General features: G+C 42.7%; 1 long non-coding RNA gene across 1 annotated transcript; it reads right to left on the reverse strand.

Moving 5' to 3' along the window:
• Positions 1–9557: 9557 nt before the first annotated feature.
• LOC145431730 (uncharacterized) lies at positions 9558–10571 on the reverse strand. The gene is made up of 2 exons (XR_013912010.1): positions 10306–10571; positions 9558–9815 (listed from the first exon to the last, which is right to left on the reverse strand). It is a non-coding gene; the product is annotated as an uncharacterized LOC145431730 (long non-coding RNA).
• Positions 10572–22234: the final 11663 nt, after the last annotated feature.

Genomic DNA, 22234 nt, shown 5'->3' on the forward strand with positions numbered 1-22234 from the left:
TTAGTAAACTTCGGCGAAATTAGAATACCAAGGAAAAAATAACACTTAAAGAATTATTGCAGCCGTGGAATATTTCAGACAGTATGCTACAGAGGGCAGCTAACATAAGAGTTATGAGTTATAAGATGTAATCTAAGTCGTAACATTGCTGTATGGAGCTGCAGATTTGGTTGCAGGTTAACATAGCTGGACTGGCCATCGGGCTTATTTGACTTATTTTTTATTTTTTTTGTAACGGCATGAACAATGAGAGGTGGTGGATTGGCCAGATGCAGGTCGATGTGTAGAAATAACTCCGTTGTTTGGTGGTGGCTATGGCGGGGCTTCCACAGAGGCAGCAGGTGGATGAGGGAAGGGGAGGCAGGAGGAGAGCCCCGAGGCAGCCGCCAGTCCGAGTGTCAGGTGAACTGAACTTCAGGTAAGAAGTTATGACCTGCAGTCTATCTGGGTCAGATATGAACTAAGTTTAGGTGGAGTTTATTTTCGTTGTGCTGACTTTTTACTGTCAGTTGCAATAACTCATACTGCGTTCTAGCCAGCTTGGAGTTTTTATACAGCTGTTCGGTTGCTATGATGTTACTGATAGTGAACTTTATTTTATTCATAAGGTTAGTTAGTAGAGTTGCCAACGGCTCCTTAAAAAAATGGAATGGTCCCTCAATCAGAGAAAATATTACACGTTTCGTATTGAGCTGAGAAGAGACGCAGTTTGTCCCGAACTTCAGCTAGAATGGAAAAAGACACAAAGCTGGATTTATTCTGTCTTTACGCTGCACAGCTGCCTCTTCTCTCATCCTCCCTCTCCTGTTGCTACTTCAATCATGAAACTGATCGATGATCAGCTGATCGGCTTTTCTCTCTTGTTTGTTTATCGCCCACTTTGCGCCAGAAAGACGAAACCAGCAGATGTCGCGCTAAACAACAGCAGCACGTTTAAGCTTGATCGGCTGTTGTTAGAATTTATTTAATATTAATTTCTAGTATCAGCTGATGTTTGCTGGAGCCACAGCTGTAAAGCTGCTGGTCATGATGTCGGTTTGGATATCTGGTGAGAGGGAAACGTGAAGACCACCCACCAGGATCCTTTTTTATGTAGCTGACAGCTGGTAACTGTGCAGGGGCGGGTCTAGCAAAGTTTTGCCAGGGGGCCAGGTAGGGCATTAACAGGGAAAGGGGGCACAAAGAAATACTTTTCTTTCCTATTCTCATTTAAAATATCTAGCTTTTATTAAATAATTATCTAAATCTTACAACCAAAGTTTTTATCTGATGTAAAATGTATAGAAATCATACATATACCAAAAAGACTGTACATCACTGTCACAACAGGGTTTGTTTTCATTCAAAGGCTTTATGGCTTTAATACCTGGTGGGTCGGTCTGTAGTCAAAATGCCCGATTTTCTGTCCCAGTCCAGCCCTGCAGGTTATACTGGCAGTGTCACCATGCCAGCTGAATGTATTTCATCATCAGCCAGTGTTGTTCTTTATCAATATTACCAAAGTTTACCATAAGGCAGCATAGAAAGTATTTACTTGCTTTCAGGTTTTATTCAAATGTTAGTCTTTTCAGTTGTTTCTCCACTTTTTTCCTGTTTCAAAATCAAACACCAGTTTGTGAGAAGATTATCTTCTTTTTTTAACAGGCAGAGAAAGTTTTGCATTGGAATGGCTAATTTGTCAATTGTTTGCTACAAATGTTCGTATTTTAATATTCAAAAATGTTTTTGCCCAAAACATATGTGCAGTATATGTCAGTAAAAATACTATGCAAATATTGCTGTCCTTGAATGCTGAGTAAACACTGACAAAGCACTGATTGTATCTCTTGTACTTTATCAACGCAGTATCTAAAAACTTTGCACCGTAGTGGTTAAAATCTCATTCTAATAAGAGTTAAAAGTGCATTTGGTTATTAGGTTTATAGGATTATTGAATTATGGTTAAGGGTTGGTAGAATTTTTTTTTAAAAACATTATCTGCCAATTAAATCTGCCACCCTTCTCCAAATCTGTGCCCCTACCTGGCCCCCCCAACAAAAATTTTCTAGACACGCCACTGTATAGGTTGTCGGCAGTATAGGCGCTTTCATTCTGCTAACCTGTTATTGCAGGAGAGGAACTGGCATGCCACATTATGCAGCTTTTTGTTGTAATTTCCTGTTGAAAGGCAACAAAGGAACAGATGTAAGTCTGCACAGCTTTCCTCATGAGAAAAAAAGAAGAAAGCAATGGGAGGATGCTTGCGGTAGAGTATAACTCCCACAAGACCCAAGGCTCGTCATTTTAGCCCTGATGCGTTCAAGGCATTTAGTCGACCACAGTTGCTAAAAGAGGTCACATGTGCATCTGGTTATAAGCGAAGACTGAAACCAAATGCAGTCTCGACAATTTTTCCCCATAAGGTGACCGTGCCACCACGCTAAGAAATGCAAAGACAAAGAGATGCTAGACAATTTCCTGGATGATGGTAAACAATAACAGTAGCAGACTTTATCTACAAATATTATCACCAATGTGCCCATAACCCCCTTGATGACACAGTCCAGAGATGCAAGCTTTGGTTAAAGCCAGGATCTGAAGCCCACAATTGTTTTCATCTTCATCTAAACTAAGTACTGGATGACTATTTTCATCCTCTTTCTCGGTTTGCTCTGGTTCAAACTGGAAAGGTTGAACAGAAGCCATCGACATGTGCTGCTTACTGTAAACATGATGCGGTGCAACCGTATGATGTTACTACGCAGAGTGCAGTGCTAGGTAAATAACTACTAGTAAATCGGTTTTATATAAAATGTGCTTAAAAGGAAAACATCTGGCATATTTGTCTTAACATGTCTTAATAACTGGGGTTCTTTTTAAGATTTAAAAATCTAGTTGGTATTTGTATGGCGAGTAGCTTTCAGTAATAGTAATAAATTACACAGCAATAGTACATTCATGTAGTTGTAAAATGGATGACAATATATTAAGTAATCCAAAGTATTCAGAATACTGCATTTGACAATAATGTTAATTTCTAATCAAGGATGATCTTAATAACATCACACCAATGTCTAATAGTTCATGATTTCATCAAAATCATTCAATTTTCAAGTTCAATTTGGTTGAATACTTTGTGACACTAAATTTTGCTGTAATTGAAATTCCTTCAGTTTTCATTGCATACATTGAATGATCACAGCTGGACTGATTTGTGTAAGCCTATTCCTAGATGCTGCTAATAGCCAGCTGGTTTTTAAGAAGTAAAGGGGAAATTTTTCACCTATGCAGTAGTACTCTCCAGTGCCCAACAAATAAATTGGTGTAGGCCTCCTTTGATTCTTACCCACATTTGTATTTTCTAGCTCCTAAGAAGAGCTAATCTAACTTTGTGAAATACGTCCCTATGCTTTTGAATTCCTGCATGTCATTAAAACTAAAAATTACATTTAGAACTAGTGGCTGTCCAAAAAAAAACATAACATCAAACAATAATGCATAAGCAGCACAAAGTCTAATTTCCCTGTGCAATACCATCCTCTACAGTGTTTGCCAATCACTTGAGTTGTGTAGCAGTCAATAATGGGTAAATCAGTGACTGAAACTGAGTGGTGAGAAAAGGCTGACAGCATGGTAATGTCGCTCCATTTTAGCCTTAAGATCAGCCAGCATGTAACACAAAGTGACAGGCAAAGCCGACTCCAAAAATCAAAGCTTCCTTTAGCTTCCACATTCTGCGAATGGAACTATTTGAGTGGCTTAGAAAAACTTCAAAGCCGTGGAAAAGGGGACTTTGAATGTGAACTGCTGGAATTGTACAAGTTCACATCTTAATTGACGTGACCGGCTGAATTGAGTAGTGAGGAACTCATCTTCCAGCTCCTGTTTTTCTTTCTCCCATCTGTTTTGACCCTTTATTGCAGATTTGTATAATCAAAAACTGTTGCCAGACCTCCGGTTAGAGAGAGACTTATAATGTGTATTGATTCAAAATGAGCTTTGGTAAGTGCAAAGCACATTTCCGCCTAGTTAAGCTGCAGCAGTGTCATATGCTCCATTGATTTTAGTAAGATCGTGTTGTCATTATCAAGCCAAGATAATCTCTGTTACGTCTCCCTTTCTGCATCAGCAACAGAGTCAGTGGCTTTTCATGTATTAGGCTATTGATTCCAGCTTGCTCTTCTACCTTAGTGTGTGTGCATCCACAGCTTGTTCTAACCCCATTTATTTCCTTCCTTGTTTGTACTAAAGGTCTGACTCAGGAACAGATACCACAGCCATGCAAATACACATTGTCACATATAAATGAGCCCAGTGAAGCAGGAGTGACAGGTCTGCTGTGGAGACAGGGGAGAGGCGCGCTCTTATTATTCAGACTTATTGTTGAGGCACATGAATAAGCAACATCCTCTCTGGGTGCATTTTCTTGGTTAACAGGAGCAGACTTGGACTCCCTTAGCAACTGCAGATCAAAGCTGACGCTGTTATTTTTTTAAAGTATTGCTATAAGCATGTACAGCAGGACTTCTATTCATATAAGCCATTACTAATGGACTTCAGTGTTTAATGCACAGACTTGAGCATGCTATACTAACAGACGCCCAAATGTCATTTCCACTCACACTTCCAGTGCACATGCATCAACCAGCATGCAGCCTGTTACAGTTTCACCTCTGTCAATCCTTGATATTTATTATTCAGTGATTTGTATATAATGTGCTATTTCTTAAACCTGTAATATATTGTATTGTTAAATAGTCTAGTCTGTTTCTGTTACTGTACTGGAGCAACTGTAACCCATTTAATTTCCTTAGGGAAAAATAAAGTATGCTAATTCTGATTCTGATTTAATTTGTTTTTTAATCTGTTCAAGTATATGATGTCTATGAGAATTTTCCCACACTGCTCTGTGTCTATCTGATATTTCACCAGAGTTTGGTTAATGGAACAAGTCAGTTTAACAGGCACCCACTGACTTAAAATTGAAAGCACCAATAACTAGAAAACTAGTAGTAGGAACAAAAGCAGGACACTCACAAATATATATATAATAATCAGAAAAAGGACTTTAGTGAATTATTTCTTTGTTGTAACATTTCTTGGCTTTAAATCTTATATCACTGGAAAGCCTATTTATTTGCTCCATTTTTAAGGGAGATGTATTTATGAGTTGAGCAGTAAAATTGAGTATTTCATTAACCCACATACTCAACCATCCCACCATTAAAAAAACTCTGACAGTGCCAAAAAGCGTATGTTGTTTTTGACTCTTGTTTGGTGTCGCTTATTGCACTGGATTATTGAAATCTGTAAAAACCAAGACATTTTGGCAAGTCATCAGTTCTTTGATTTAACAAACAGGAGCTTCAGTAGCATGTGGAAGAACTCTGGCACAAACAGCACACACAAGCTGATCCCACAAGTGTTCTGCTGGGTTGAGGTCAGGCTTCCAGTGATGACAAGCCTTATTTTTCCAGCAAGGGACATGCTGCCCTATACTATCATCATCAAAAGCTGTTACTTTATGGTATCTTCTCCACACTTTGACCCTACAATCCACCTGTTGTACACAGAATATAGACTCATCACTGAACATGACGTCCCTCCAAACGTTCAGGTTCTAGTGCACATGTTGCAGACACCTGTGCAAACGGGTCTGAAAGAGAAGGCCAGTCTCATAGGCTTTGACGGCAATCTCTAGCCTTATGAGACTGGAGATTGCTGTGTGCAGTCTGTTCTGGATTGTTTGGGTAGAGAGCCATGTGCCATATTGTCCTGCAAAAGTACTGAGAGGTTGAGTGAATGGTCTTCTTGTGGGGTCTTCTCCTTCACTTTCTTGGACATCCCCCATGATGTGGAACCTGTCCCTAGGCATGGGGCTCACTACAAAAATGTTGCAAGTCGATTTTGTTAAACACCAGTTGCCATATAGATAGGGCCATATCCAAAACGGTCAAACCTTGCAGGCTTGGAGCAGGGTCTATGCTTGCAGGTACTCCTTGTCACCGTTGATTTACCAGAAACGATGGCCAAATAAGGCGGTACCACTCACGTCCTGAACTCTGCTGCTTAACCCACAAATACATTTTTATTTATATCAAATATAGCACCATTTACACATGAAAAGGGAAATCAAAATGCTCTCCAGCAGGACAAGTTTTATTAGGAAGAAGCATTGTTAAAAAAATAAATAACTGACCAAACGAAGATTTCCTTACTTTTTGTGCTAAGTTTATTTGTATAGTGAGTGAAATAATAATTTGAGCCTCTGCTGAATTTTCAAAGAAATGAACAATCTCGAATTTTATGGTAGCTTTATCTGATGTAGAGAGACTGAATATCAACCACAAATCCATAAAAAAAATGTATTTAATCATTCATTCACATTCATTTGCATGTCACCGGGTAAAATAAGTATTTAAGTATTATTATTAATTGATGGAGAAACCCTTGCTGACAAGCACACCAGTGAGATGTTGGTCACCAGGTTTGCATCTCAGGAGGGACTTTGGCTCACTGCTCTTTACAGGAACTCTCTAAATTCTTTAATTTTCTTGGCTGCCCCTTGGTGACTTGCAACTCCAGCTCCCTCAACAGATCTTCTACAGGAAATTTCCTTTGTGAGAAAACAGCCATTTGCTTCTTAAGCAAACTAACGGCATGGGGAGGCAGCATACATCCATTAGGCACAGAGTTGTTAATGTGCTGTTCAGAATAGAAGGAGAACTTCTTCCTAAAAATATGATGTCTAAGTGTATTCCCAACAATCCCTTCTTTATACATCTTTGTTTGATTGTAATGGCAGATCAAACTGAAAAGAAACATGCTAAAATTTGACAAAATAACTTTCTTTTTTTTTTCTTTTTTTTTTTCCCTGTCCCGTTTGGCTCTTTTGCCATCAGAATTATTGTCTAAAGGCAAAGAAAGATGCCCAATGGATTTACTTTACCAAATTGACCATCCCAGCTTTGCCATAATGGTCCATTTGATTCACCTTTCATTGTTTATTTTATTTTCACTTGCTGAATACGGGACAGACTTGACTGGGGGAAAGAACGGGAGAAAGAAAGAGGGAAAGAGAAACAGCTGAGAAGAGGGATGGGGGAGAAGGGCAAAAGACAAAAACCAACAGAATGGGCAGGAAAAACAAAAGAAAAAGAAAAAGCATATATCGATCACCTGGATCACCTGTTGAGAAAGAAAAAAGAAAACAAGCAGAAGAGAACAAGAGTAATAGAATAAACAAAATCACAATGATATATGGGAATATGACAGTAAATACTAAATATTATACATTATTGTGCAGCACATAAGATCAACAGCACACAGTGTGCTTTGAGGTAGGAGCCAAAAAAGGTGTAGTTTGTGTGTGTGAGCACCCGTGTGTACACCTGTGAGCATGGACGCGCTTGTTTTTTTAAAAGGTTCCTTCATGTAATGATCTGCTAGAGGGTGTGGGGGGGCCACAGCCCCGTCCTCCAGGGCATGAAGCAGGTATGGAGGAGATCAATACTCCAGACATCCAGAGGCCCTCAGAACACAAGAGACCAAGGAAGACTAACAGAGGGGCAGCCGCACTGTCCCAGAAAGAGCTGAGGAGAGTCCCAGACGAGGGCTCACTCAGCAGCCGCGGAGCAGAAGCCAGGGGGAGTTGCAGTGACGCGCCCGTGAGCTCCGCCGGCAGCCAGCTGTGCCTGAGTGACCGAGCCCCAGGCCGAGAGGCTGGGGGCACCCCACCGGTCCCGACCACCGACCACCCACAGTGGCCCGAGCGAGCCCCAGGCTCCAGGCCCCGATAAGCGGCCGCCAAGGAGTGAGCCGGTGTGTACCTGGACGCCCATCCCCAGACACAAAGAACCACCAATGCACCGATGTCTGAGGGAGTCCGCCACTGGCAGGGGAAGTGGTGGACAAAATAACTTTCAAATATTACCACTAAAATAATGTTATGGGAAGTCTCACTATTAACTGCAGAGTTTTACTCACTGCCAGTTATACTTGACTCAATACTGCTAGGCCATATGATCTGTTTGTAAGATAATAATTTCTAAGTCCCAGTGGCTTTATGTTTTATGCTTATGATAAATTAAACATAGTCCATTGAGGGTTTGAACAAAAACATTTTTTTATATAATTTTGCCTGTATACACCACAAATAAAACATGTGATTGAAGGACCATAATTTAAGATTTTATCAAATTGTTTTAACAAAACAAAAGGCATTAACTGTTTAAGAATTGTAGCTATTTTTATAATTTTTATACACTGTCTGGCAGTTTCAGAGGCTCAAAAGTATTTGGACAACTGACTGTCAAGCAGTTTCATAACCAGGTCTTTGTTTTTCAGTAACAAATTAAGCAGATAAAAGATCTAGAGTTGATGCTGCACTAATGAATTAGACTAACTATTCATGTTAGCTAAAGTTATTAAGTTAGCTAAAGAGTTGGATGCTGTGTAAGGCATAAATAAAGCTAAAATACAAAGGTTTGGGCACCGTTTTGCATGTTTCCCTACTGTAGGGGTCTCTGCAAGCATACAAAGGGGTACTCTGAGAGGGTACAAGATGACAACTTTGGAATTCTACTAGAAACAGTCGATCATATTTGTTTGTCAAAGCTGAATTCAGGGCAAACTACGCTAAATTAGCGTTTTTAGCTAGCAGCTGCAATAAGCATAAAAGTTACCTTACGGCTATCATTTGTTAACATGACACTTGTTCTTATACATGTAGTACATTTATTACCAACCTGAGAGTTTATCCGCTGGTCATTCGACATGACGAATGACTTCTGAAGTCGTAATTCAGCTCAAGACGCTGTAGATTCCCGTCAGTAACACTTTCGGTCCACTAGTAAAACGTAGTTATATTAATCTGCGCTTGAACCGGAACCGGATGTAAGTTCCAAAAAACTGAATTTTGGAACTGAAATTGAATTGTAGAACTGAAACTGAATGGTGAGAAGTGAAACTGAAATTATTCGAGAGCTGAATTTTTAAAGGATAAAATGCAGTTTCAAAGCAAATCTATTCATTTTCAAAATATAAAATGCAATTTCACTTTAGTGATGATCATTTTCAAACCATAAATGCAATTTCAAATTAGACTAATTCAAATTCAGTTTTCAAAAGCATTTATTCAAGTTACAATTCAGATTCAATCTGAGCAATTCAAATTCAAATTTAACTTATTCAAATTCAGTTTCTGATGGCACAGATTTCTGCCCATAATAACCATGTATAATACACAGCAAATCCAGCATGTCCAAATTAACACTGTCGGATTTGATTTCAACACTATTAAAGTGTCTATATGGGTCCACACCAGAGAGTGTTAATTTAACTCTTTTTGGAGAGTTGGTACGTTAACTATGATTTAGTGTTAAACACCAAATCTGTCTGGAGTTGATAATTTAACACTTGGTGTTAAATGTTAAAGAGTTTATATATTAACTCTCAAAGAGTATTTTAGTTTAACTACGTAAGAGTTATCTTCTAATTCATTCTAAAAAGCGGGAATTTTACTGTTCTGAACTTCTAGAAATTTCTTTTGGAAATAAACATTTACTAAAAAGATGCAATGGTTTTTGAAAAACATTTATTCTGAACTGTGCACCACAATTTCAAAACATTTTCTGAAAGATGTAACAGTATACATGTTCTCACTTTCATTAGAATTTTGTTTATCAAAAGGTCTGACATAGGTGAGCTGGTAAATGCAAATAACAGCATTCTCATCACTTATTTCTTCAATACAATATGCATGTCCTTCATTCATCCCTTTGTGGAACTTCAACGCACTTCTGCTCTCCCCCATATTCCATCTTCACAAGCATATCCTGTGTGGAGATCGAATAAGAATTAGTTGACACTAATTAATGGCACAAATAATCCAGTAAACAATTGCAGCACATTAAAAAAAAAAAAAAAAAAGGAATCCTCTTTGAGCCATTACTTGTGTAAAGTATTTTCCCAAAAGACAAAGACACAGGCAACAGGTGTTTGCTCTTGTTTTTGTTTTTTTGTTTTTTTATGGGCGATCGTTTTCAGGCTTCAAGCAGCACCATTATACCAACATTTCACATTCTAAACATTGTTTTAGGAGTATTTGACCAAAAGTTTGACTGAAAATTCACATGCAAGCCTTTTTTTCCCAAGGCTGTGGTATTTCCCCGCAAACAATACCTTTCAGCTAGCTAAAACAGAATATTATGCTATCAGCGAGCAACATGGCTAATGCCTTTCACACAGCTTTGTCTCAACTCCAAAGAGCCACAGAAGTAAAAGCTAATAGAAATAATTGAAACAATCTTTGAAAAAATGACTTACCAAGCATGGCAAACAACTCAAATATGTAGAGCAAAATGTTCTGAAACGGCTTCACTTCAGCTTCGATTGGAGCCGTGCTGGGGGCGGAGTCTGTGAATTTACTCTGTTGGTGTCATAGCCCCTCTAGGAGTTCAGAGTTAAGAGGTCAAGAGTTAATGTTTCCATTGTAACACCTCCAGATTTGACAGAGAAACACTCATTTTTAACACTCGATTTTAACTACTATCATTTTACACCTCAGAGTTACATTAAAAGAATGTGACTCTGCTTAGAGTAAAATTAACTCTACTTTTGCAAGAAGACTATTAACACCAAAACATTTAACACTTTTGAATTTGCTGTGTATCCACTAAAGTTAAAAAGAGGTTGATAGGTTTGTAGCTTGAACCTATCCGCTGGAACGTTGAAGACAATATAATTACACAGCAAAGCAAGACACGAGTAGGCAAAGTTCTTCATGTTTCTCGTGCACGGGAGAGAACCGGACAACCGCCGTTCCTTCGCTTGACCCCAGTTGCTCTAGTTCGTTCTCCCGCAACACTGTTCTTTTATTGAGGTTACATGAATATGCATAGGTTCATTAACATATGACGTCTACATACACACAAAGAGTACCTTGCCTGTGTGTGTCTGTGTGTGTGGTGTGATTTGTGTGAGGTCAAGATGTGACCCTGTGAAGACTCCCCAAAGCTGGTGCCAGGCGTCTAGCAGATCTATCTAAACAAAAGGCTCTTATACTTAAAGAGATATACGCGTGTTTGCTATACCATATATCAACAAAGAGAAGATAGGACCTCTCTGATGTTCCTAGACTGTGGGTGTGCATTCTAGTGTGGAATACACACCAAGCCTTTACAGCCTGCTAAAGATCAGTCCTATCACTACACAATTGATTATACACCTCTAAGCATATATGGTTAAATATTTCTAAGCATAAATGACAATCAACAATACAAAATCTAACAGAGGTGCTTTGCAACATTAAACTACAGTGTGCCAAATAAAAAAATTAAAATACGTATTTTTTGGACCATAAGGTGCACGGGATTATAAGGCACAAAACAAAGCAAAACAAAGCAGTTAGATAAATCAAACTTTATTCAACTCATTCTTCTTGCTTCCTCCACTTCCATACCATTGATTCATTAATGCTGTATTCTATCACAGCTGATATATTCCCATGTTGTTGCAGTATATTAATGAAATACGACTGCAGATCGCCACTCGACGGACTTTTAATAACTGTTCGTGCATGATTTTCACTGAAACCTGGCTGGACAGCGCCATTCCCGATGCGGCTATCGATCTAGCAGGCCGCACCGCCTATCGAGCCGACAGGTCTGCGGACTCGGGTAAGAAGACTGGCGGGGGGCTGTGCATCTATATTAACAACCTTTGGTGCACGAACGTAACGGTAACGGAAAAACTGTGCAGTACAGAGGTAGAACTGTTGGTGTTAAAGTGCCGTCCATTCTATCTCCCTCGGGAATTTTCTGCCGTTTACATCTGCGCTGTTTACATTCCACCAGATGCTAATGCTAAGCTAGCGTTAGCACAATTGAGCAGCAGCATCAATAACAGCCTGGTAGCACACCCGGACAGTGTCTTTATTGCGGCTGGGGATTTTAACCACGCGGACCTGAAATCTGTACTTCACAATTTCCACCGTAATGTGAAGTGTGCTACCAGAGGAGATAGAACGTTGGACCAGGTGTACACCAACATGGCGAATGCGTACAGAGCCCAGGCTTATCCCCACCTGGGTCTGTCAGACCATCTCTCCCTTCTGCTACACCCAATATACACACAAAAGATCAAGAGCACTGGGATTACAACCAAAACCGTGAGAACATGGCCGCAGGACGCTATTCCGATGCTTCAGGACTGTTTCCACTGCACAGACTGGGATGTATTCAAGGTGCAGGACACTGACAATCGTGTCGCATTGGACAGTTACACCGCCACTGTCTTGGACTACATCTGTTTCTGTGTGGACAATGTAACAACTTGGAAACGATTCCGTGTGTTCCCTAATAATCCACCCTGGATGACACACGGAGTTCAACAACTTATTCGAACAAGGAACAACGCTTTCAAATCCGGGGACCAGGAGGCATACAGTGCTGCCAGGGCCAACCTGAGAAGAGGCATCAAGACTGCCAAGCAGCAGCACAGGAGGCGTATCGAGGCCAGGTTTGAGAACAACACAAACCCAAGGCAGGTCTGGGAGGGCATCAGGGCTATCACGGACTACAAAAGAAGAACACCATCACCCTCAGCCGACAGTTCTACTCTGGCTGAGGATCTAAATCTCTTTTATGCCCGTTTTGACAGGGAGAACACCGACCCTGTCCTGTCCCCTCTCCCCTCAACCGACCCTGCTCCGGTCCTGAGCACTCATGAGCTGAGGCGTGTGTTCCGGAGCATTAACACCAGGAAGGCGGCCGGGCCGGATGGAGTGCTGGGCCGGGTGCTAAAAGACTGTGCTGCGGACCTGGCGGACGTCTTCACCTCTATATATAACACCTCGTTGTCCTGTTCACTGGTACCATCCTGTTTCAAAGCAGCAACCATCGTTCCCATCCCAAAACAGTCAAATGTCACATGTCTGAACGATTTCAGACCTGTGGCACTCACCCCCATTCCCGCCAAATGCCTGGAGAGACTGGTCATTAAACACATCAGAGCTGCTTTTCCACCATCCCTGGACTCGCACCAGTTTGCATACAGGGAGAACCGGTCAACCGAGGATGCGATCGCCACAGTGCTGCACACATTACTGAAGCACTTGGAACACAGGAACACCTATGCACGGCTCCTCTTTGTAGACTACAGCTCGGCTTTTAATACCATCCGGCCATACAAACTCCGTCCCAAACTCCACCAACTGGGACTTAACTCCTCTCTGTGCAACTGGATTGTGGACTTCCTCACTAACCGTAGACAGAGTGTCAGAGTGGGTAAGAACACCTCTTCCACCCTTGTGGTCAACACCGGTGCCCCTCAGGGGTGTGTTCTGAGCCCTCTGCTATACACTCTCTTCACCCATGACTGTATTTCCTCCTGCGCGTCCAATCTCATTGTTAAGTTTGCAGATGACACTACAGTGCTCGGACTTATATCCAACAATGATGAGACAAACTATAGGACAGAGGTGCAACAACTAGAGTCATGGTGCCACGACAATAACTTGGTCTTAAACACCAAAAAGACCAAGGAGATCATTGTAGATTTCCGGAAGAGGGGTCATAACAACCATCTGCCTCTCTTCATTGGCAGTGAGGCGGTGGAGAGGGTGAGCAGTTTTAAATTCTTGGGGGTAACTGTGACCGAGGACCTGTCCTGGGGCAACCATATCACCTCAGTTGTACGGAAGGCCCAACAGCGCCTCTACTACCTGAGGAGACTGCGGAGCGCACACATTCCCAGATCTCTGATGTTGAACTTCTACAACTGTGCCATCAGCAGCGTTCTGACGTATGGATTTCTAGTGTGGTTCCCCAGCTGCACCAAGGCCGATCAGCAAGCACTCCAGCGGGTGGTGAAAGAAGCTGGCAGAATTATTGGAACAAGTCTGCCAGAGATCAGTAATATCTTCCCCACTCGCTGTCTGAGGAGGGTGCACAGTATCCTGCGGGACCAACATCACCCTGCGCGCCACCTTTTCCATCTGCTGCCCTCAGGGAGAAGGTACAGGTCTATACAGGCCAGAACATCCAGACTGGCCAACAGCCTGTATCCACAGGCTGTGAGGCTCCTGAACTCTCTGCCCCCCTCTCACGGACAATAACCATATCCAACTTCTTAATAGCAATGAACTGGTCTGCATTGGTGCATCATATCTTTATTCTCTTCCCCCTCCTGCCCCCCCCTCTTTCTTAAATAGATAACTATCATATCTGATATCATATCTCACAGTACAATAATATTGAATGGGTTGCATTGTTGTATTTTGTCATGTTTCTCAGGTCTTTGTCTGAATTTCTACGAACATTATTGCTAAGGATTGTCTTATTGCATTGGAGTCATACTGGGTTAAATATGTACACTTGGGTTTTAAGGGGTATTTATTATTTTCTTCTTTTTTTTGGGTTGTATGGTTGTATTCTCAGTTGTTCTCCTGACTTCTGACGTTTGGTCCGTTTACAGCATCCTGCCATGCGATTTAGTTGCATTACAAAGGTTTTCCGACTAACTAAGATAATGCCAAATTGATTCGTATATTAAAAAAGAAAAAGAAAAAAAGATTTATCAGTTTCAGCTTTTATATCCAAGCTTTTACATGACTTCTGTCCAGGTCACTGAATTCTGCTTAATTATACTTTACACGTTTTTTTGTTTTTGTTTTTTTTTTAAATAGGGCTGTAGAGCTGTAGAGTTGTGTTGATAAGACAGGTACATTATAACTGATGGTGTGAAACTAAACAGAAGAATGTACTTTTGCAAATAAAATCTAGTTTAGAACAGATTTTGCAGCAGTGTTACCTCAAAATACAAGCTGTTTTCATGCGGGGAGTTGGCTCGATTTACCACAGTGCTGTGCCTTGCCTGTGGCTGTTTAGCTTGTTTCATTATGTCAGAGTGTAGCAAAACAACCCTTTAGCTATCATAATCCTGTAGTCTGTGGCAGTCTTTGGAAAACTCCAAAGAAAATTCCAATCCTGTGCTTTTAAAGACTGGCTTTCACACTTCAGAGATGGCCGACTTAGTAGCTGCAGGCAAGCGGTGGGAACCAAAACACCATCCACACTTCAGAGGAGCAATACTGCAGTCCTTTAGACAGACAGAAAAAAATTAACTCTGGAGCTGCAGCAGGTGACACTGAGGGAACTTCTTTACCCCTGATGTAATCAGCTAAAGCGACAGAGCTTCTCACATAGAATTGTGGATTAGTTTGTATTCTAATACAGGTGTATAATCTTAATAATCAATATATTTTCCCCCTGTGATTATCATGTTTAATTGTAATTATGATACACCTTGTGTATGGTATAAACATACATATTTTTTCACACATACAGTATACAACCCTCAGTACTCCTTTCTCTCCAGCTTAATCCTCATTGCACCATGAAAAGCTCAGCAGGAATCTTTATGTGTTCCCCTCTGCTCTCTCAATCTTTTGCTTACTGGATGAGGCATGCACATTGATGCTATTCCTGTGTGTGTGACTGACGCTCCAGATGGATTGACAGGTCAAAGGGATAAAGCTTTTTCATCTTCAAAAGCCATGCAAATAGGCTCTGTAACACTTGGAATACACTTTTTAAAAATATTGTAACATTCACAAGAACCAGACGGTTGGATCTCAGTCTGTCCGTTTATTCGGCAACACAGGCAAACGGGCCGTTAACTCTGGGGAGAGAGCCCTCGTACAACACTTCACTTCGGCCCCGCACAGTCACACAACAACCACCACAACCAGAACCCCCCTCCCCTTCCTGCACACATTAACTCCCTATTTCCTGCAGCACAACCAAACATGTATCTTAAAGAAATAACAACAGTGTGCAGAGATAACCAACATGTCACTGTAAAATAACATTTAACCATCGTTACACTGCCCCCCCAGCAATAAGTTCCTTGTCCCCGAGGGAACAACACTGTCTCTGAGGCGGGGTGGTAGCCTACGTTCCCTCCTTGACCTCCTGTGGTGTACACGGAGCTTCGGGGCTTTGAGGTGAAAAGTCCGAGGGAGGGGAACGCAGGTCCGGCCGGGGCTCCCTCTGTGCAGGGTCATGGGAGCTCTGTACACGTCCCTCAGGGAAGGAGGGGAGGGACTGCCACTTTCCTCCCTCTAGGAGGCAACTGCACCCTGTAAACAACTTCCCCCACTCGCTCCAGGACGCTGCAGGGCCCCACCCAGCTGCTATCCAGTTTAGGACACCGTCCCTTCTTTCTCTTCGGGCTGTAGACCCACACCAGCTCCCCAGCATGGAAGTGCCTCCCCTTAGTGGTGATGTCATAATTCCTCTTTTGGCACAGGCCTGCCTTTGCCAGCTGCTCCCGGGCGTAGGAATGTGCAGAATCCAGCCGGTCCTGCAGCTTCCTTGCGTAGTCCCGGCCTGGTGGTGCCACTGGCGCGTCCGGGGGCTTCCCAAAAGCCAACTCTGCAGGAGTTCTCAGCTCTCTCCCTAACATGAGCAGGGCAGGCGTGCATTGGGTGGAGTCTTGCACTGCCGACCTGTAGGCCATGAGGATAAGGGGAAGATGGTAGTCCCAGTCCCGTTGGTGTTCTGAGGTAAGGATGGCTAGCTGCTGGGCCAGCGTCCTGTTAAACGTTTCCACCAGTCCATCGCTTTGGGGGTGAAGTGGGGTGGTGCGGGTCTTCTTAATCCCAAGGCGTTCACACATGGCAGCAAATACCTTGGACTCAAAGTTACGCCCCTGGTCACTGTGGAGGGTCTCTGCTGTTCCAAAGCGGCTGAACATCCCCTCCACTAATACATCAGCGACAGTCTCAGCCTCCTGATCTGGGATGGCATATGCTTCCGGCCACTTGGTAAAATAGTCCATGGCCACAAGAACATAGCGGTTTCCTCTGTCTGTATGAGGAAATGGGCCCATGACGTCCACAGCTACTCGCTCCATTGGAGCTCCTGCTGGTTGCTGCTGAAGCTGAGCCCGGGACTGGTCCTGTGGCCCTTTGTGCGAGGAACATGCATCACAGCTGCGGCAAAAGTCCTCCACATCCCTCCACTGCTGACCCCAGTAGTAGCCCTGGCAGAGGCGGCGGAGGGTCTTGGAGACCCCAAAGTGGCCGGAGCCAGTGCTCCCATGGCAGGCTTCCAGCACAGCTGACCTCAGCGACCTTGGCACCACAACCTGCCACCTCTCATCCCCTGTGGCAGGATCCTTCCAGGCACGCTCCAACACCCCCTCCTTCAGCCTGAGAGCGGCAAACTTGGCCCACAGCCCCCTGGTACAGATGGAAAACCCAGTGACCTCATCCCAAAGGGGTTGCTCCTCCCTCTCCAGCCACTGCAGGACTGGCAGCAGGTCAGTGTCTTGTTCCTGCCGTGCCCTCCACTCCGCTGCATCCACCACCAGACGAGCCCTGCAGGCGAGCTGTGTTACTCTGTCTATTGTTGTGAGTTCCCGCTCTATCTCCTCTCGCTTCTCACAGTAACGGCAGCCAGCTGCAGCACATGGGCGGCGAGAGAAGGCGTCTGCATTAGAATGGTGTGTCCCTGCTCTGTGCTCCACAGTGAAATTGAAGGCTTGGAGCTCCTCAGCCAGCGAGCCACCTGTCCCTCTGGCTCCCTGAAAGACATCAGCCACTGGAGGGCAGCATGATCAGTTCTGATAACAAATGATGTGCCACACAGGTAGTACTTAAAGTGTCTCACCCCTGCCACCACGGCCAGCAGCTCTCGTCGTGTGACACAATAGCGCCGCTCACTCCTTTTCAGGACCCGGCTGAAGTACGCCACCACCTTCTCACCTTCCGGCCCAACCTGCGACAACACAGCTCCCAGCCCCACATTACTTGTGTCAGTGTCCAGGACAAAAGGCAGGGAGGGGTCAGGGGGGGCGAGGACTGGGGACTCTGTCAGCGATCTGCGGAGGGTGTTGAATGCCTGCTGACAGTCCTGGGTCCAGATGAAGTCACGGTCCTTCTGCAGTAGGCGGAAGAGTGGTGCAGCTATAGAGGAAAAGCCCTTCACAAACCTCCTGTAATAAGACGCCAGTCCTAGGAAGCTTTTGAGCTGTTTCTGGTCCGCTGGTGTGGGCCACTCAGTAATGGTGTGAATTTTTTCCTCCAAAGTGCTGATGCCCTCATGACCCAGCTTGTGGCCCAGAAACTCCACTTCCCTCCTCATGAAGTGGCACTTGTTGGGGTGCAGCTTCAGGCCTGCAGCCGCCACCCTCCCCAACACTTGTCTCAGGGCATCCAGGGCAGCATCAAAGGAGCTCCCGTGTACTAGAAGATCATCCAGGTAAACCAGACACCGTTGCCGTGGGACGCCAGCCAGCACACTGTCCATAAGCCTCTCGAAGGTAGCAGGAGCGTTGCAAAGACCAAAGCTCAGGACTTTGAACTGCCATAGTCCCCTGTTAGTGCAGAAGGCTGTCTTCGGTCTGGATTCAGGGGACAGTGGCACCTGCCAGTAGCCACTCCGCAGGTCCAGGGTGGAGAACCAGGAGGATCCGGCTACTAAATCGAGAGACTCATCAATCCTGGGAAGGGGGTAAGAGTCCTTTTTCGTCACTTTGTTGAGTGGTCTGTAGTCCACACAGAAACGCATCCTTGGGCTTTTTTTCTTAGGCACCATCACCACAGCGGAGGCCCACAGGCTATCGGATGGCTCTATGATGCCCGCCTTCATCATTTCACACAACTCTCTGTCAGCAGCCTCCTGATGAGCCAGGGGCAGGCGGCGGGGGCGCACTTTAATAGGCTGGGCATCCCTGGTCTCAATGACGTGCTCTACCAAGTGTGTCAAGCCAACATCACTTTCTTTCAGGGCAAAAATGTCATTTAGTCTATATATATATAGACTAAATATTTAAAAAAAAGAATGGACTCTATATTTAAACGTTAATGACACTCCCGGAACATCAGCTTCTGTTCTATGGGAAGCAGGGAAAGCTGTGATGAGAGGTAAAATAATTTCTTTCTCATCACATAAAAAGAAAGAAGAAAACAAAAATATTCAGGATTTAAAAAAAAAAACTTTAAATCCCTAGAAGAAGGCTATGTGTCACACCAAGATCAGGAAACATAGAGCAAAATATACAAAACAAAACTAGAATTAAATGAGATAATTAATTTAAAAAAACAAAATTCTTAGTACAAAGACTACGCTTACAAAATTATGAATATGGTAATAAATCCAGTCAATTTCTAGCGAACCAGCTAAGAAAAAATAAATAAAAAACAACTATATGTGCTGTTCAAGATTTATCTGGGAACACAATATATGACCCGAAAAAAATAAACAACATTTTCAGGGATTTCTATAAAACGTTGTTTTCACCACAAATAAACCCATCTAAAAATGAAAATGATCAGTTTTTGGACAACATAACTGTTCCAAAATTATTAGACACTCAAGTAATGCCGCTGGATTTGCCACTGACGCCAGGTGAACTCCAGGAAGCCCCGATAAGTATGCCCAATAATAAGGCTCCAGGTCCAGACGGCTTTCCTGCAGAAACATTCTACAAAGAATTCTGGACAACAAAAGCACCAGCTTTTACAGAACATTGTAGAAAATCAAAGAAAAGGGCAGACTTCCACCAAATATGAATTCTGCAAACATTAATCTCCTGCTAAAACCAGGCAAAGACCTTCTATATCCCTCAAGCTATCGTCCATTAGTCCTTATAAATGTAGACCTTAAAATAATCTGCAAAGCTCTCTCAAAGAGATTAGAGAAAATAACCCCCCTCTTAATTCATCCTGACTAAACTGGTTTCATAAAAGGTAGTGTTAAGATTCAATATTGAGGAAGGGTACAAGAGGTGATCGAAGAATAACCACACCGATCCGGCCGGGTGAAGTCAAACGAAGATTTTAATGTATACACGCGTGGGAAGACAACTCTGTACGCAGACAGGAAGTAGTCTTCGACTTAATCAAAGCATGAACAGATATTTTATAGCATCAGGGTTTGTTTACTGACGCCCCTTCATGCGTCACAGACACATTTTATACATAGATCAGATCAACATCATCATGACTTTTCACCCAGAAAATCATCTTCTATTTTCATGGCTAGCCCTTCCTGTCTACCTTTCAGTTCTTGTCTTGTTCCTCTTTCTTGCCGAGACACCAAGAAACGGTTCCTCTTTTACCAAGACAATTTTGCAGTTACAGCCAAACATAACTAACCTCTCCTCTAAATAAATCTAACTTAAAGTGTGTGTGTGTGTGTGTGTGTTGACCTCACATGCTCTTTGTGTCACCTCTTCACCTACTGTCTGTGTCTCGTCCTCAAATGCTCTTTCTCAATTCACCTGTTGCACTTCTGACCTTTTACCAGACCAGAAGCTCACTGAGACTATGTGTATGTCTTCTACTAAATAAATGTTTTAATCAAGAACCTCTACTAAAACCTTAATATAAAATGACCTGATATAAGTGTTTTGTAAGCATGTATTGCGATTCCTTCTATGGCTCCAAGTCACTTGCACAATAGATTGTCCGAACATCGCGCCGAACAAAGCTTCCGACCCCCAATTAATTGACCGAGCTCCAACTCTTTAATAAGCACAGATATGCATTGTGTATAAAATAGTCATCACTGCTTAAGGCCTTCTTAAAGCTATCTGTTACATTGTTAAAGCCTCGTCTTAGCCTGCGGCTCAAAATAACTTCCTGCTTCTTTCTACATACAACTTCCTGTCAGCCTGCAACTCAGTCTTTCTGAAAGAGACACTGTTTAAACCTTGGAATGCAATATCCATGCTGCAGATTATATTATTAATGCAATGACAATTATTTAACAATAGCAGTAAAATAATTTCCCTCCTCGACAGTAGGCACTCAACAAATACACGTAGATTACTTAATTTGATAGACTACTCATACAGTAAAAACAAAGAAGCTACAATATTTTCTTTAAATGCAGAAAAAGCATTTGACAGAGTTAACTGGAAATTTCTATTTGCAACGTTACACAAATTTGGTTTTGGAACCTCTTTCATTAACTGGTTAAAAATATTATACAATTCCCCAACAGTTTGCGTCAAAACAAATGACCAAACATCCTCCAGCTTCTGTCTCCTGAGGGGCACCAGGCAGGGATGCCCACTTTCCCCTACACTGTTTGCAATTTTTATTGAACCACTAGCAGCAGCAATTAGACAGAATACAGTAATTAAGGGCATAAAATGCAAGAACATGGAACATAAAATCAGCCTTTATGCGGATGATGTGTTACTTTTTCTCCAAAACTCAAACCAATCTCTCTGGTGTAATTGCATTGATAAACTCTGTAATGTTCGAACTCTTATTTTGAAAATCACCTGAAGTAGATAGGTACGCCGGTTGTGTGTTCATGTGCTAGCTTAGCAGTTTACAGTGTGTGGATACGTTTTTCTATATCTACGGAATAAAAGAACCTGTATGACAGTTCCGAGGCGATTTCTTCATAAGCAGTGAAGACACAACATGGTGTCAGAGTGAGTAACTCCTCAGCGGACCCACTCGAAAAAACAAATATATAAATAAAAAAGAGGAAGAAAATGGAAGCCTATGGTGTACCAGCCCCGAGAATGGACTGGGACTCGTCCAATCTACCCGACGCCTGGCGCCGCTTCAAACAGCATGTGGAGCTAATGTTTTCTGGACCACTCAAAGACAAGTCAGAGGAACAAAAGTGCAGCTTTCTACTTTTGTGGATCGGAGACAAAGGACGAGATATAAGTAATACGTGGAACCTAACAGAAGACGAAGCTAAGCTAACGTATTACAACGGCTTCACAACGTACCTCACGCCGAAAGCTAACCCTATATTCGCCAGATACAAATTCCACGAAAAAATGCAAGACAGCGGTGAGTCTTTTGAGCACTTCGTCACAGAGCTAAAACTCCTTGTTAAAGACTGTGATTATGAAAAAAGTGAAGAAATGGTCAGAGACAGAATAGTTTTTGGAACCAACTCTCCTCACGTCAGAGAGAAGCTACTTAGCCAAGGACGGACTCTTACGCTAGAGAAAGCTATAGACATAGCCTGTTCCTATGAGCTAGCACAGTCACAGCTAAAAGCTATGACTAACGACAACCATGAAGTGCATGCCATACGTCGCAAAGGCGCAAAACCACAAAACTTACCACGAACCAGCAAAGCAAGTGAAAGTTTCAGACACCAAAACAAAGCCTGCATGGCATGTGGGAGGAATCACGACAAACGAACTGATTGCCCAGCCAAAGGAAAGCAGTGTCTGAAATGCAATAAATTCAACCACTTTGCAAAAGTAT

This window comes from Astatotilapia calliptera, chromosome 11, assembly GCF_964374335.1.
Source record: "Astatotilapia calliptera chromosome 11, fAstCal68.1, whole genome shotgun sequence".
NCBI classification, from domain to species: domain Eukaryota; kingdom Metazoa; phylum Chordata; class Actinopteri; order Cichliformes; family Cichlidae; genus Astatotilapia; species Astatotilapia calliptera.